Genomic DNA, 19299 nt, shown 5'->3' on the forward strand with positions numbered 1-19299 from the left:
GAAATTTAGAATAGTACCTAGTTAACGTGCGATATCGGAAAACAAATGTGGGTACTTTAGCTTCATTTGGTCTTCTCATTCCCAAGTGAATTCAGGTCCTCTACGAGCATTCCACCGAACCTTAACGATTGGTATCTTACTTTGTTTGAGTCGTTTGACCTCACGATCCATAATTTTGACGGGTTCTTCGACGAAATTTAGTTTCTCGTCAATCTTAATTTCGTCTAAAGGGATAATGAGATCTTCGGTAGCTAGGCATTTCTTCAGGTTTGAAACATGAAAGGTGTTGTGAATCTTTTCTAATTGTGGAGGTAGCTCAAGTCGATAGGCCACCGGCCTAATGCGTTTTTCAATCTTGAATGGCCCAATGTATCTTGGGCTCAATTTCCCACGCTTTCCAAAATAAATAACACCTTTAATCAGAGACCTTTAATCTGTTTATCCCCCACATCAACAAACCGGATACCTGCACTTCCTACCATAAAGTGCCTCGAATGGTGCCGCCTCAATACTAGAATGATAGCTGTTGTTGTAGTAAAACTCAGCTAATGGTAGATGTCGATCCCAACTGCTTCCAAAATCAATAACACATGCTCGTAGCATGTCTTCGAGTGTCTGAATCATCCTTTCACTCTGCCCATCAGTTTGTGGATGATAGGCAGTACTTAAATCTAGACGAGTTCCCAACGCTTCGTGTAATGCCTGCCAGAATCTGGAAGTAAATCGACTATCACGATCAGAGATAATAGAGATTGGTATACCATGTCTAGAAACAACTTCTTTCAGGTATAATCATGCTAATTTCTCTATACCATCCTCTTCTTTTATTGGCAAAAAGTGTGCTGACTTAGTAAGACGATCAACTATTACCCAAATCATATCATAACCACCTGCGGTTCTCGGTAACTTAGCATTGAAATCCATGGTAATGTTTTCCCATTTCCATTCTGGGATTTCAGATTGTTGGAGTAGACCCGATGGTTTCTGATGTTCAGCTTTGACTTTAGAACAAGTCAAACATGCTCCTACATATGTGGCTATATCGGCCTTCATTCCTGGCCACCAAAAGTTTCTCTTGAGGTATTGGTACATTTTCCCCGCTCCGGGATGTATTAAATATCTAGTTTTATGTGCTTCATCTAGTACCACTTTCCTCAAATCCCCATTCTTTGGTACCCAAATTCTTTCAGCTAAATACCTGGTTCCGTCTTCCCGAATATTAAGCTTTTTTCTAATCCTTTGGGTATTTCCCTTCTAAAAATTCCTTCCTTCAAAACCTCCTGTTGTGCCTCTTTTATTCGAGTAGTAAGATTAGTATGAATAATCATGTTCATAGCTTTTACTCGAATAGGTTCTCTTTCCTTTTGACTCAAGGTATCGGCTACCACATTTGCTTTCCCCGAGTGGTAACGGATTTCACAATCATAATCATTTAGCAGCTCAACCCACCTACGCTGCCTCATATTTAGTTGCTTTTGATTTAAAATATGTTGGAGACTTTTGTGGTCAGTGTATATGATGAACTTGAACCCATATAGATAATGTCTCCACATCTTTAATGCAAAAATAACGGCGCCCAATTCCAGATCGTGTGTGGTGTAGTTTTGTTCATGAATTTTGAGTTGTCAAGAACCATATGCAATCACCTTCTTCCGTTGCATAAGAACACACCCAAAACCCATTCTTGATGCGTTGCAGTAGATAACAAAATCTTCCATTCCGTCAGGTAACGATAAAATAGGTGCCGTAGTCAACTTCTTTTTCAACAATTGGAAGGCACCCTCTTGTTCGGAAGTCCATTCATACTTCTTCCCCTTATGTGTCAATGCGGTTAAAGGTTTGGCTACTCGGGAGAAATCTTGAATAAATCTCCTCTAATAACCGGCTAAACCCAAAAATTGTCGTATTTGCGTTGGAGTTTTCGGGGTTTCCTAATTTTTGATGGCTTCGATCTTGGTGGGATCAACTTTGATTCCATTACTACTGACTACGTGGCCAAGAAATTGTACTTCATTTAACCAAAAAGCACATTTAGAGAACTTAGCATAAAGTTGTTCTTTTCTTAACAGCTCTAACACAAGTCTCAAATGTTGTTAGTGTTCTTGGTTATTCTTCGAATAGATAAGGATGTCATCAATAAAGACAATAACAAACTTATTTAAATATGGACTACATACTCGGTGCATGAGGTCCATGAAAACTGCGGGTGCATTGGTTAAACCGAATGGCATAACCATGAATTCGTAATGGCCATAACGAGTTCTGAAGGCTGTTTTCGGTATATCGGCTTCTTTAACCCTCAGTTGATGATAACCCGACCTTAAGTCGATTTTGGAGTATACGCTCGAACCTTGGAGTTGATCAAATAGATCGTCGATTCGGGGTAAAGGGTATCGGTTTTTGATGGATACTTTGTTCAGCTCACGGTAATCGATACACATGCGAAAAGACCCATCTTTCTTTTTAACGAACAAAATTGGAGCTCCCCATGGTGACGTACTCGGTCGGATAAAACCACGTTCTAATAATTCTTGTAGCTGACTTTGTAATTCTTTCATTTCGGTGGGCGCAAGTCTATATAGAGCACGAGCTATTGGTGCGGCTCCTGGTACAAGATCTATTTGAAATTCAACGGATCGGTGTGGAGGTAGTCCCGGTAATTCATCCGGAAACACCTCAGGAAATTCTCTTGCAACAGGAACGTCATCGATTTTCTTTTCTTCTTTTTCAACCTTCCCAATGTGTGCTAGTATGGCATAGCAACCTTTTCTTATTAGTTTGCGCGCCATCGAACTACTAATAAGATTTAATTTGGCATTACCCTTTTCTCCATACACCATTAAGGGTAACCCGTTTTCTCTTAGAATGCGAATCGCCTTCTCATGACAAACAACTTCGGCTTTCAACTTGGACATCCAGTCCATTCTAATAATTACGTCGAAGCTTCCCAATTCCACCGGTATTAAATCAATTGCAAACGTTTCGCTAATTAAACTAATTTTTTGATTTCGGCAAATTTTATCAACCTTAATTAGTTTACCGTTTGCTACTTCAACTATACACTTTTTATCCAAAGGCGTTAACGGACAATTTAATTTGGCACAAAATTCTCTACTCATATAACTTCTATCGGCACCCGAATCAAATAAAACATAAGCAGGTGTATTGTTGATAAGAAACGTACCCGTAACAAGCTCTGGGTCTTCCTGTGCTTTCTCCCCATTAATGTTGAAGGCTCTCCCACGGCCTTGCCTATTTCCATTCCAGTACTGGTTTATGATATGGCCCGGTTTTCCACATCCATAGCAAACAACGCCGTTATTATTTGTTCCGGCATTATTTACTCCTTTGTTTCTATTTGGTCCGTAGACTTAACACTTTTCCGCAATATGGCCATTCCTGTTACACTTGGTACATAATTCTCTACAAAACCATTCCGGATGAAACGTATCACACATGGGGCATATAGTTCTTTGCCTTTTGTTGTTGTTGTTGTTGTTGTTGTTGTTGTTGTTGTTGTTGTTGTTGTTGTTGTTGTTGTTGTTAGGGTTATTGTTGTTGAGTCGTTTGTTGTTGTTATTGTTGTGATTCTGATTGTTGTTATTGTTATTATTATTGGGATGTTGTTGCGGTTGTTGTTGTGATTATTGTTGTTGTTGGGGTGGTTGCAATTGTTGTTGTAGTTGTTGTTTTGATTGTTGTTATTGTACTGGTGACCCTGATCACTGCTTTCCTCCCACTTTCTTTTTCCCTGTTTCATTATGGTCTCCTCGGTCGCTTCTTGCTTTATCCTTCCTGTAATTTAGCCTATCAATTTGTGGGCTATACGGCTCGCTTTCTGCATTGTTGCAGGGTCGTTAGCACCTACATGCTCTTGGATTCGTTCCGGCAACCCTTTTATGAATGCTTCAATTTTTGGTTCTTCGTCCTCAAATGCTCTAGGACACATTAAAGCCAGTTCATTGAAACGTCGCTCGTAGGTAGTGACATCTAACCCTTGGGTTGTCAGTGCTTTAAGCTCTGCCTTGAGCTTGTTGATTTCGGTTCTGGGATGGTACTCTTCCGTCATCATGTGCTTGAAAGCGGACCATGGAAGTGCGTAGGCGGTATTCTGTCCTATGTAATCCATGTAGGTATTCCACCATGTCAAAGAAGTACCCCTGAAAGTATGTGTGGCATACTTAACTTTATCCTCTTCTGTGCAGTTGCTGATTGCGAACACGGCTTCAACCTTCTCTATCCACTGCTTTAGTCCAACGGGTCCTTCAGTTCCTTCAAACTCATTGGGTTTGCAGGCCATAAAAGCTTTGTAGGAACATCCTACCCGGTTGCCATTGTTTCCTCCACTGCTGGAACCCGATTGGTTATTGTTGTTCATTGCATTCACCACTGCAGCCATATTTGCAGCTAAAGCTTGAAGTTCTTATGTGTTCAATTGTTGTTGTCTAGTAGCTGGAGGAGCCATTTCCTTCAAAAATAGCCGACTGAGTTAATCATATAGAATTTTAAAAGTAGCCAAAAAGTATTTTATAGCTTAATATGAACTTATTATTATAAAAGCCTTTTCTTCATATTAGCGTTTTATAACTATAATAATGTTCATACTTAGCAGCTAACACACAAATTAACTACTAAAATTCTAATATGAAAAACTATGGTAAGTTATTACGTTACTACGTAATAATAAGTTGTAATAATAATAATAAACCTTCCATGCTTATTCTTATTATTATACAATCATAAGGAAAATTACATTGCGGATTTTCTTACAAACTTAAACACACAATATAATACATATTTCACAATGCATGGAATACAGGATAACTGCCGATGGTTCAAGAACGGCGAGATTTCTTAGATGTTGACGTTGTTTCTTTCTCGGCCAAATGTTTGGATTTTCGTTTGGATAGTTCTTTTTCCAGTTCCTCCCAATTGGTTCTTTCGGCTAAATGTTTGGGAGCAAAACCAACAGTCGTTGTATGAGCGGTCATTTTATAAACTGGTCTCTTAGGTGGTTCAGGTGGATGATCACAAACATTTTGGGTCATAATAGGTTCATCGGGTTTGGGATCGGGTATAACAGCCAAAGATTTTCTCAAATCACGTTGTGGTTCGATAATTTCCACAACTTCTTCAGGATCCTCTTCTTCGGGTTCCTCTTCGGGATCTTCTTCTGGATCCTCTTCTGGAACCTCTACTGGCAATTGTGAATCTTCCCAATTTTCCCAATAATTTTCCACTTTAAAGGTAGCACCAAAAGTTAACTTTTCCGTTGGTTCATAAGTCGTATGCTTTGACTCAGCCTCCGAATCACTTGATAAGTAAATGAAATCTGAATCACTAGAGATGCTTATATGATCGGATGAAGTCATCTATCACATAATAGCAGGCACGTTAAGAGAATGATATATCTTATAATATTTATATGTTAATAATCTTATGTTTCCAACAATTATATTAAGCAATCATTTTTAAAATAATTACGGTCCAAGTCCAGACTCACTAATGCATCAAACATCAGTTAGACACACTAATGAAAAATTTTCTGATTCTCTAAGACCAACGCTCGGATACCAACTGAAATGCCTCGTTCATATTAATTATAAACGTTTCATATTAATTGGTTTCTTTGCGAGGTTTTGACCTCTATATGAAAAGTTTTTCAAATCTTGCATTCGTTTTTAAAAACAACCATAACCTTTATTATTGAATAAAGGTCTTAATGAAATAATTTAGATTGTCTATCAAAGACAATCTCCTCAAATAATTAAGTTTTTACACAACCCATTACAATATGATCAAATATATTACAACAAATACTCCGAATGCAAGTTTAAACAATATAAACAATTATGCCGACTCTAAATCTTGACCTTGGGTTGGCATACTACAGCGGAAGAGTTTGTAATATTCACCTGAGAATAAACATGATTAAAACGTCAACAAAAATGTTGGTGAGTCATAGGTTTAATTTCTATATAATAATCATAACATTTAATAAGCCACAAGATTTCATTTCATTAAATGCGCAGGATCATTACAACTGCAAAAATCATTCATACGATGAGTCGCCTGGTAACCGACCTTAACATAGAACGCTTAAGATATCTGGCATCATACATTATACTATTCAAAAGTATGACAAGAACCCTTCGAAGTACGAAAGCATTTCCACTATTTGAAATTGGGGGTGGTTGGTGCCCGTAGATCGACCTTTAGGATTCGCGTCAATTAGTGTTTTTCACTAATTCTTAGGTTACCAAGCATAATAATAATAAGTACAGATATCCGGTATAACAAAACAATCGTAGAATGTAGTTTCATGAACTTGTGCTTATTTTATAAAACATTTATAAATTTGCATGTATTCTCATCCCAAAATAATTTAGATAGTAAAAATGGGACTATAACTTGTAGTGACCCGAACTTTTCCATGTTTATATATATTAATTGAGATTGATATTTACATGATTAAATGTTTCCAACATGTTAAGCAATTAAACTTGTTAAGACTTGATTAATTGAAATATGATTCATATAGACAATTGAACACCCAAGTTGACCGGCGATTCACGAACGTTAAAACTTGTAAAAACGACATGACGATATATATATGGATATACATATGGTTAACATGAGATTATGATAAGTAAGTATCTCCATAAGTATATTAACAATGAGTTATATACATATAAACAAGACTACTAACTTAAGGATTTCGAAACGAGACATATATGTAACGATTATCATTGTAACGACATTTAAATGTATATATATATCATATTAAGATATATTAATATATCATAATATCATGATAATATAATAATTTAACATCTCATTAGATATAATAAACAATGGGTTAACAACATTAATTGAGATCGTTAACTTAAAGGTTTCAAAACAACACTTACATGTAACGACTAACGATGACTTAACGACTCAGTTAAAATGTATATACATGTAGTGTATTTAGATGTATTAAAATACTTTTGGAAGACTTCAAGACATATATCAAAACACTCATACTTAACGAAAATGGTTACGGTTACTTTTCCATTCTTTTCTTTCATCAAGAATTCTAGTCGTATTCTTACCCGTATTATACACAGCTTCAAAACGTACTTACTATGCGTATATACCAATAGGAACTAGCATGGGATTCCACTCTTGATTATGTCATGTATGACTAATCAATTTTAACTTCTACCATGAGCTAGTCAACTAACTAGAACTCCTTTTAACCCCACTCACCACTCACCAATTACCACTCATCATTCACTCCATTTCACTTCCAATTCTCTTTCTAATTCTCTCTCAACACACACACACTATTATGAACGTATTTTTCCAGTAGTTAATCATCATCTTCATCAAAAATCACTTCAAGAATCAAGCTATAATCATCATAGGAAGAACACTTCAAGAACACTTCAAAAATCCCTTCAAGTTTACTAATTTACTTCCAAGCTTTCTAATCCATTCCAAGTAATCATATAAGATCAAGAAACCTTTGTTATATATAGTAGGTTATCTTTCTTATTCAAGGTAATATTCATATTCAAACTTTGATTCAATTTCTATAACTATAAACTCTCTTAATTCGAGTAAAAATCTTACTTGAACTTGTTTTTGTGTCATGATCCTACTTCAAGAACTTTCAAGCCATCTAAGATCCTTTGAAGCTAGATCATTTCTTGTCACTTATAGTAGGTTTACCTACTAAACTTGAGGTAGTAATGATGTTCATAACATCATTCGATTCATATATATAAAACTATCTTATTCGAAGGTTTAAACTCGTAATCACTAGAACATAGTTTAGTTAATTCTAAACTTGTTTGCAAACAAAAGTTAATCCTTCTAACTTGACTTTTAAAATTAACTACACACATGTTCTATATCTATATGATATGCTAACTTAATGATTTAAAACCTGGAAACACGAAAAACACCGTAAAACCGGATTTACGCCGTCGTAGTAACACCGCGGGCTGTTTTGGGTTAGTTAATTAAAAACTATGATAAACTTTGATTTAAAAGTTGTTATTCTGAGAAAATGATTTTTATTATGAACATGAAACTATATCCAAAAATTATGGTTAAACTCAAAGTGGAAGTATGTTTTCTAAAATGGTCATCTAGACGTCGTTCTTTCGACTGAAATGACTACCTTTACAAAAACGACTTGTAACTTATTTTTCCGACTATAAACCTATACTTTTTCTGTTTAGATTCATAAAATAGAGTTCAATATGAAACCATAGAAATTTGATTCACTCAAAACGGATTTAAAATGAAGAAGTTATGGGTAAAACAAGATTGGATAATTTTTCTCATTTTAGCTACGTGAAAATTGGTAACAAATCTATTCCAACCATAACTTAATCAACTTGTATTGTATATTATGTAATCTTGAGATACCATAGACACTTATATAATGTTTCAACCTATCATGTCGACACATCTATATATATTTCGGAACAACCATAGACACTCTATATGTGAATGTTGGAGTTAGCTATACAGGGTTGAGGTTGATTCCAAAATATATATAGTTTGAGTTATGATCAATACTGAGATACGTATACACTGGGTCGTGGATTGATTCAAGATAATATTTATCGATTTATTTCTGTACATCTAACTGTGGACAACTAGTTGTAGGTTACTAACGAGGACAGCTGACTTAATAAACTTAAAACATCAAAATATATTAAAAGTGTTGTAAATATATTTTGAACATACTTTGATATATATGTATATATTGTTATAGGTTCATGAATCAACCAGTGGCCAAGTCTTACTTCCCGACGAAGTAAAAAATCTGTGAAAGTGAGTTATAGTCCCACTTTTAAAATCTAATATTTTTGGGATGAGAATACATGCAGGTTTTATAAATGATTTACAAAATAGACACAAGTACGTGAAACTACATTCTATGGTTGAATTATCGAAATCGAATATGCCCCTTTTTATTAAGTCTGGTAATCTAAGAATTAGGGAACAGACACCCTAATTGACGCGAATCCTAAAGATAGATCTATTGGGCCTAACAAACCCCATCCAAAGTACCAGATGCTTTAGTACTTCAAAATTTATATCATATCCGAAGGGTGTCCCGGAATGATGGGGATATTCTTATATATATGCATCTTGTTAATGTCGGTTACCAGGTGTTCACCATATGAATGATTTTTATCTCTATGTATGGGATGTGTATTGAAATATGAAATCTTGTGGTCTATTATTATGATTTGATATATATAGGTTAAACCTATAACTCACCAACATTTTTGTTGACGTTTTAAGCATGTTTAATCTCAGGTGATTATTAAGAGCTTCCGCTGTCGCATACTTAAATAAGGACGAGATTTGGAGTCTATGCTTGTATGATATTGTGTAAAAACTGCATTCAAGAAACTTATTTTGTTGTAACATATTTGTATTGTAAACCATTATGTAATGGTCGTGTATAAACAGGATATTTTAGATTATCATTATTTGATAATCTACGTAAAGCTTTTTAAACCTTTATTGATGAAATAAAGGTTATGGTTTGTTTTTAAAATGAATGCAGTCTTTGAAAAACGTCTCATATAGAGGTCAAAACCTCGCAACGAAATCAATTAATATGAAACGTTTTTAATCAATAAGAACGGGACATTTCAGTTGGTATCCGAGCGTTGGTCTTAGAGAACCAGAAAATTTGCATTAGTGTGTCTTATCGAGTTTGTTAAGATGCATTAGTGAGTCTGGACTTCGACCGTGTTTTCTTTAAAAATGATTGCTTAACATTTTTGTTGGAAACTATATATTATTAACATGTATATATTATATGATATATTAATCTCTTAACATGTTTGATATTGTGTGATAGATGTCTACCTCTAGCACAAATCCCATTGACTCACCTAATAATAACGAAGAGTCGAATATATATTGGACTGATTCACAAGTTCCCGAAGAGGAACCGGAAGAAGAATCAGAACCGGAAGAAGAATCAGAACCGGAAGAGGAGGAACCGGAGGAGGAAATAGAACTGGTGGGGGAAATAATAAAACGGTTAAGTAAAAGAAAATCCTCAACCAACCGACCAAGGTTAATCATGGTCAATGGTGTTTCCGCCAAGGAAGCAAAATATTGGGAGGATTACCAATTCTCCGATGAATCGGATTCCGACGAGAATTCCGATGATGTTATAGAAATTACCCCAACTGAATTTAAAAAGGAAAAAGAAAATAATAAGGGAAAGGGCATAAAAATAGAGAAATCTAATTCCAACCCCGATGAACTTTATATGTATCGTCAACCCCCGAAGTCCTTAAGTTGTAACAATGACCCGGGAACCTCTAAACCACCAGGTTTTTCTAAACCAATGTGGATAACGACGGCTCGTATTAGGGGAACATCATATATCCCTAGAAACTTGGCAAAACGAACCAAAACCGAACAAGAAGAAACGAACGAGTCGGAATAAGATAGTTGTATTCGTGTGGTGTAATATATGTAATATAGTGTGCTTATGTTTTATGATATCTGTAAAAATTGCTTGTATTAATAAGTATTTTTTTATGAATCTAACTCTTGTCTATTTTACAGTATAAAAACACAAAATGGATAGACAACCCAATATTTTAAGAGACCTACCCGGAGACATGATTGATGAAATCTTGTCTAGAGTCGGTCAGAATTCCTCGGCACAACTATTTAAGGAGAGATCAGTTTGTAAGACATTCGAAGAACGTTCCAAGAATGCCTTGGTTTATAAAAGGCTTTCGTTCGAAAGATGGGGGATATCACATTGGGAAATCGATAAGTTACGATGTGTTTACTTTGACGCATATATTGCGGGGAACCCAAATGCTATTTTACGCAACGTGTTAAGAAATTATTTTGACTCAGTATATCCGAATATAGGACTTCGTGATTTAGAAAAAGCGGCTAACATGCAACATAAAGAAGCATGTTATGCTTACGGGTTAGTAATGTTCGCTTCTCACCAAAGTGAGAACAAGAACATCGGGCTACAACTATTAAACAAAACGTTCCCACAAGTGATGGAGTCGGTAATTGGGGTAAGAAATGAGGTTTTTAGGTTATTACGAGACTGTTGGTCATTACGTAACCCTCGTCCCTTTGACGATGTTACAACACGCTGTCTTATCAACGACCATAACGGTTATGTTCCACAAGACCAAGGATGGGAAGTAGTCCTAGTAAAACCAGAATGCATGACTTGTTTCTGGACGTATGAATTACGTGTCTTTATTGCCTTTGCTGAACGACTTGTGTACTAGCTAGAATTATCTTCACAACTATCTTGTATCAAAGTTATTGTGTGCTATATTTCATGCTTTATGTAAAATAAGCGGTACTGTAAGTTTGTAAAATATTGTATAAAAGTTTGAACGCGAAATATTATTACAATCAGTTTTTCATATAGAATTGTAGTAGTTGAATTGTATATTAGCTACTAAGTATGAACTTAACGGGTAGGTACTACCCGAATTTAAACTTATAAAACGCTAATATGAAGAAAAAGCTTTTATAAATGAGTTCATATTATGCTACGAAATACTATTAACTACTCTTAATATTCTGTATGATTAACTTGTTCCATTTGACTATTTTGAAGGAAATGGCACCGACTACTCGACACACCGTGAATATGAATGAAGAGGAATTCCGTACTTTTCTAACTTCAAACATAGCCGCAGTACAGGCTGCGCTACATACGAACAATAACCTTGGATCTGGCAGTACATGAAATCGTGTAGGATGCACCTACAAAGAATTCACTGCCTGCAAACCTTTGGAATTTGATGGAACCGAAGGACCGATCGGATTGAAACGGTGGACCGAGAAGGTCGAATCGGTGTTTGCCATAAGTAAGTGTACTGAAGAGGACAAAGTGAAGTACGCTACGCATACCTTCACAGGTTCTGCGTTAACATGGTGGAATACCTATCTAGAGCAAGTGGGACAAGATGATGCGTACGCACTACCGTGGTCAGCATTCAAGCACTTGATGAACGAGAAGTACCGTCCCAGAACCGAGGTCAATAAGCTCAAGACAGAACTTAGAGGGTTACGAACCCAAGGATTTGATATTACCACGTACGAAAGACGATTCACAGAATTGTGCCTATTGTGTCCGGGAGCATTCGAAGATGAGGAAGAGAAGATCGATGTGCTTGTGAAAGGATTACCGGAAAGAATCCAAGAAGATATAAGTTCACACGAGCCCGCCTCCATACAACAGGCATGTAGAATGGCTCACAAACTAGTGAACCAGATTGAAGAAAGAATTAAAGAACAGACTGCTGAAGAGGCCAATGTGAAGCAAGTCAAAAGAAAGTGGGAGGAAAACGGTGATAAGAATCACCAATACAACAACAACAGCAATTACAATAATAATCGCAACAATTATCCCAACAATCGCAACATCAATCGCAACTACAACAAACGGCCCAACAACAACAACTACAACAATCATCCCAACAACAATAATAACCGTAACAACAACAACAATCAGAAGCAGCTATGCCAAAGGTGTGAAAAGTATCACTCGGGGTTCTGCACCAAATTTTGCAACAAGTGTAAAAGAAATGGTCATAGCGCGGCGAAGTGTGAGGTCTACGGACCAGGGGTTAATAGAACGAAAGGAAAAAATGGTGTCGGAACGAGTAATGGCGGAGCAAGTAGTGTCGGAGCAAGTTATGCCAATGTAGTTTGTTATAAAGTGGAAAACCGGGCCACATTATTAGAAATTGCCCGGACCAGGAGAACACGAATGGACAAGGTCGCGGAAGAGTTTTCAATATTAATGCGACAGAGGCACAGGAAGACCCGGAGCTTGTTACGGGTACGTTTCGTATTGACAATAAATCTGCTTACGTTTTATTTGATTCGGGTGCGGATAGAAGCTATATGAGTAGAGATTTTTGTGCTAAATTAAGTTGTCCATTGACGCCTTTGGATAGTAAATTTTTACTCGAATTAGCAAATGGTAAATTAATTTCAACAGATAGTATATGTCGGAATCGAGAAATTAAACTGGTTAGCGAAACATTTAAGATTGATTTGATACCAGTAGAGTTAGGGAGTTTTGATGTGATAATCGGTATGGACTGGTTGAAAGAAGTGAAAGCAGAGATCGTTTGTTACAAAAATGCAATTCGCATTATACGAGAAAAAGGAAAACCCTTAATGGTGTACGGAGAAAAGGGCAACACGAAGCTACATATTATTAGTAATTTGAAGGCACAAAAACTAATAAGAAAAGGTTGCTATGCTGTTCTAGCACACGTCGAGAAAGTACAAACTGAAGAAAAGAGCATCAATGATGTTCCCATTGCAAAAGAATTTCCTGATGTATTTCCGAAAGAATTACCGGGATTACCCCCACAGCGATCCGTTGAATTTCAAATAGATCTTGTACCAGGAGCTGCACCAATAGCTCGTGCTCCTTACAGACTCGCACCCAGCGAGATGAAAGAACTGCAAAGCCAATTACAAGAAATTTTAGAGCGTGGTTTCATTCGACTAAGCACATCACCGTGGGGAGCTCCTGTTTTATTTGTCAAGAAGAAAGATGGTACATTCAGGTTGTGTATCGACTACCGAGAGTTGAACAAACTAACCATCAAGAACCGCTACCCACTACCGAGAATCGACGACTTATTTGATCAACTACAAGGCTCGTCTGTTTATTCAAAGATTGACTTACGTTCCGGGTATCATCAAATGCGGGTGAAAGAAGATGATATTCCAAAGACTGCTTTCAGAACACGTTACGGTCATTATGAGTTTATGGTCATGCCGTTTGGTTTAACTAATGCACCAGCTGTGTTCATGGAACTTATGAACCGAGTGTGTGGACCATACCTTGACAAGTTTGTCATTGTTTTCATTGATGACATACTTATTTACTCAAAGAATGACCAAGAACACGGTGAACATTTGAGAAAGGTGTTAGAAGTATTGAGGAAGGAAGAATTGTACGCTAAGTTTTCAAAGTGTGCATTTTGGTTGGAAGAAGTTCAATTCCTCGGTCACATAGTGAACAAAGAAGGTATTAAGGTGGATCCGGCAAAGATAGAAACTGTTGAAAAGTGGGAAACCCCGAAAACTCCGAAACACATACGCCAGTTTTTAGGACTAGCTGGTTACTACAGAAGGTTCATCCAAGACTTTGCCAGAATAGCAAAACCCTTGACTGCATTAACGCATAAAGGGAAAAAATTTGAATGGAATGATGAACAAGAGAAAGCGTTTCAGTTATTGAAGAAAAAGCTAACTACGGCACCTATATTGTCATTGCCTGAAGGGAATGATGATTTTGTGATTTATTGTGATGCATCAAAGCAAGGTCTCGGTTGTGTATTAATGCAACGAACGAAGGTGATTGCTTATGCGTCTAGACAATTGAAGATTCACGAACAAAATTATACGACGCATGATTTGGAATTAGGCGCGGTTGTTTTTGCATTAAAGACTTGGAGGCACTACTTATATGGGGTCAAAAGTATTATATATACCGACCACAAAAGTCTTCAACACATATTTAATCAGAAACAACTGAATATGAGGCAGCGTAGGTGGATTGAATTATTGAATGATTACGACTTTGAGATTCGTTACCACCCGGGGAAGGCAAATGTGGTAGCCGATGCCTTGAGCAGAAAGGACAGAGAACCCATTCGAGTAAAATCTATGAATATAATGATTCATAATAACCTTACTACTCAAATAAAGGAGGCACAACAAGGAGTTTTAAAAGAGGAAAATTTAAAGGATGAAATACCCAAAGGATCGGAGAAGCATCTTAATATTCGGGAAGACGGAACCCGGTATAGGGCTGAAAGAATTTGGGTACCAAAATTTGGAGATATGAGAGAAATGGTACTTAGAGAAGCTCATAAAACCAGATAATAAATACATCCTGGAACGGGGAAGATGTACAAGGATCTCAAGAAACATTTTTGGTGGCCGGGTATGAAAGCCGATGTTGCTAAATATGTAGGAGAATGTTTGACATGTTCTAAGGTCAAAGCTGAGCATCAGAAACCATCAGGTCTACTTCAACAACCCGAAATCCCGGAATGGAAATGGGAAAACATTACCATGGATTTCATCACTAAATTGCCAAGGACTGCAAGTGGTTTTGATACTATTTGGGTAATAGTTGATCGTCTCACCAAATCAGCACACTTCCTGCCAATAAGAGAAGATGACATGATGAAGAAGTTAGCACGACTGTATTTGAAGGAAGTCGTCTCCAGACATGGAATACCAATCTCTATTATCTCTGATAGGGATGGCAGATTTATTTCAAGATTCTGGCAGACATTACAGCAAGCATTAGGAACTCGTCTAGACATGAGTACTGCCTATCATCCACAAACTGATGGGCAGAGCGAAAGGACGATACAAATGCTTGAAGACATGCTACGAGCATGTGTTATTGATTTCGGAAACAGTTGGGATCGACATCTACCATTAGCAGAATTTTCCTACAACAACAGCTACCATTCAAGCATTGAGATGGCGCCGTTTGAAGCACTTTATGGTAGAAAGTGCAGGTCTCCGATTTGTTGGAGTGAAGTGGGGGATAGACAGATTACGGGTCCGGAGATTATACAAGAAACTACCGAGAAGATCATCCAAATTCAACAACGGTTGAAAACCGCCCAAAGTCGACAAAAGAGCTACGCGGACATTAAAAGAAAAGATATAGAATTTGAAATTGGAGAGATGGTCATGCTTAAAGTTGCACCTTGGAAAGGCGTTGTTCGATTTGGTAAACGAGGGAAATTAAATCCAAGGTATATTGGACCATTCAAGATTATTGATCGTGTCGGACCAGTAGCTTACCGACTTGAGTTACCTCAACAACTCGCGGCTGTACATAACACTTTCCATGTCTCGAATTTGAAGAAATGTTTTGCTAAAGAAGATCTCACTATTCTGTTAGATGAAATCCAAATCAACGAAAAACTCCAATTCATCGAAGAACCCGTCGAAATAATGGATCGTGAGGTTAAAAGACTTAAGCAAAACAAGATACCAATTGTTAAGGTTCGATGGAATGCTCGTAGAGGACCCGAGTTCACCTGGGATCGTGAAGATCAGATGAAGAAGAAATACCCGCATCTATTTCCAGAAGATTCGTCAACACCTTCAACAGCTTAAAATTTCGGGACGAAATTTATTTAACGGGCAGGTACTGTAGTGACCCGAACTTTTCCATGTTTATATATATTAATTGAGATTGATATTTACATGTTTAAATGTTTCCAACATGTTAAGCAATCAAACTTGTTAAGACTTGATTAATTGAAATATGTTTCATATAGACAATTGACCACCCAAGTTGACCGGCGATTCACGAACGTTAAAACTTGTAAAAACGACATGACGATATATATATGGATATACATATGGTTAACATGAGATTATGATAAGTAAGTATCTCCATAAGTATATTAACAATGAGTTATATACATATAAACAAGACTACTAACTTAAGGATTTCGAAACGAGACATATATGTAACGATTATCGTTGTAACGACATTTAAATGTATATATATCATATTAAGATATATTAATATATCATAATATCATGATAATATAATAATTTAACATCTCATTAGATATAATAAACAATGGGTTAACAACATTAATTGAGATCGTTAACTTAAAGGTTTCAAAACAACACTTACATGTAACGACTAACGATGACTTAACGACTCAGTTAAAATGTATATACATGTAGTGTATTTAGATGTATTAAAATACTTTTGGAAGACTTCAAGACATATATCAAAACACTCATACTTAACGAAAATGGTTACGGTTACTTTTCCAATCTTTTCTTTCATCAAGAATTCTAGTCGTATTCTTACCCATATTATACACAGCTTCAAAACGTACTTACTATGAGTATATACCAATAGGAACTAGCATGGGATTCCACTATTGATTATGTCATGTATGACTAATCAATTTTAACTTCTACCATGAGCTAGTCAACTAACTATAACTCCTTTTAACCCCACTCACCACTCACCAATTACCACTCATCATTCACTCCATTTCACTTCCAATTCTCTTTCTAATTCTCTCTCAACACACACACACTATTATGAACATATTTTTCCAGTAGTTAATCATCATCTTCATCAAAAATCACTTCAAGAATCAAGCTATAATCATCATAGGAAGAACACTTCAAAAATCCCTTCAAGTTTACTAATTTACTTCCAAGCTTTCTAATCCATTCCAAGTAATCATCTAAGATCAACAAACCTTTGTTATATACAGTAGGTTATCTTTCTTATTCAAGGTAATATTCATATTCAAACTTTAATTCAATTTCTATAACTATAAACTATCTTAATTCGAGTAAAAATCTTACTTGAACTTGTTTTTGTGTCATGATCCTACTTCAAGAACTTTCAAGCCATCCAAGATCCTTTGAAGCTAGATCATTTCTTGTCACTTATAGTAGGTTTACCTACTAAAATTGAGGTATTAATGATGTTCATAACATCATTCGATTCATATATATAAAACTATCTTATTCGAAGGTTTAAACTCGTAATCACTAGAACATAGTTTAGTTAATTCTAAACTTGTTCGCAAAAAAAAGTTAATCCTTCTAACTTGACTTTTAAAATTAACTACACACATGTTCTATATCTATATGATATGCTAACTTAATGATTTAAAACCTGGAAACACGAGAAACACCGTAAAACCTGATTTACGCCGTCGTAGTAACACCGCGGGCTGTTTTGGGTTAGTTAATTAAAAACTATGATAAACTTTGATTTAAAAGTTGTTATTCTGAGAAAATGATTTTTATTATGAACATGAAACTATATCCAAAAATTTTGGTTAAACTCAAAGTGGAAGTATGTTTTCTAAAATGGTCATCTAGACGTCGTTCTTTCGACTGAAATGACTACCTTTACAAAAACGACTTGTAACTTATTTTTCCGACTATAAACCTATACTTTTTCGGTTTAGATTCATAAAATAGAGTTCAATATGAAACCATAGCAATTTGATTCACTTAAAACGGATTTAAAATGAAGAAGTTATGGGTAAAACAAGATTGAATAATTTTTCTCATTTTAGCTACGTGAAAATTGGTAACAAATCTATTCCAACCATAACTTAATCAACTTGTATTGTATATTATGTAATCTTGAGATACCATAGACACGTATATAATGTTTCGACCTATCATGTCGACACATCTATATATATTTCGGAACAACCATAGACACTCTATATGTGAATGTTGGAGTTAGCTATACAGGGTTGAGGTTGATTCCAAAATATATATAGTTTGAGTTGTGATCAATACTGAGATACGTATACACTGGGTCGTGGATTGATTCAAGATAATATTTATCGATTTATTTCTGTACATCTAACTGTAGACAACTAGTTGTAGGTTACTAACGAGGACAGCTGACTTAATAAACTTAAAACATCAAAATATATTAAAAGTGTTGTAAATATATTTTGAACATACTTTGATATATATGTATATATTGTTATAGGTTCGTGAATCAACCAGTGGCCAAGTCTTACTTCCCGACGAAGTAAAAAATCCGTGAAAGTGAGTTATAGTCCCACTTTTAAAATCTAATATTTTTGGGATGAGAATACATGCAGGTTTTATAAATGATTTACAAAATAGACACAAGTACGTGAAACTACATTCTATGATTGAATTATCGAAATCGAATATTCCCCTTTTTATTAAGTCTGGTAATCTAAGAATTAGGGAACAGACACCCTAATTGACGCGAATCCTAAAGATAGATCTATTGGGCCTAACAAACCCCATCCAAAGTACCGGATGCTTTAGTACTTCGAAATTTATATCATATCCGAAGGGTGTCCCGGAATGATGGGGATATTCTTATATATATGCATCTTGTTAATGTCGGTTACCAGGTGTTCACCATATGAATGATTTTTATCTCTATGTATGGGATGTGTATTGAAATATGAAATCTTGTGGTCTATTATTATGATTTGATATATATAGGTTAAACCTATAACTCACCAACATTTTTGTTGACGTTTTAAGCATGTTTATTCTCAGGTGATTATTAAGAGCTTCCGCTATCGCATACTTAAATAAGGACAAGATTTGGAGTCCATGCTTGTATGATATTGTGTAAAAACTGCATTCAAGAAACTTATTTTGTTTTAACATATTTGTATTGTAAACCATTATGTAATGGTCGTGTATAAACAGGATATTTTAGATTAT

This window comes from Rutidosis leptorrhynchoides, chromosome 2 (assembly GCF_046630445.1).
Source record: "Rutidosis leptorrhynchoides isolate AG116_Rl617_1_P2 chromosome 2, CSIRO_AGI_Rlap_v1, whole genome shotgun sequence".
In the NCBI taxonomy this organism is placed as follows: domain Eukaryota; kingdom Viridiplantae; phylum Streptophyta; class Magnoliopsida; order Asterales; family Asteraceae; genus Rutidosis; species Rutidosis leptorrhynchoides.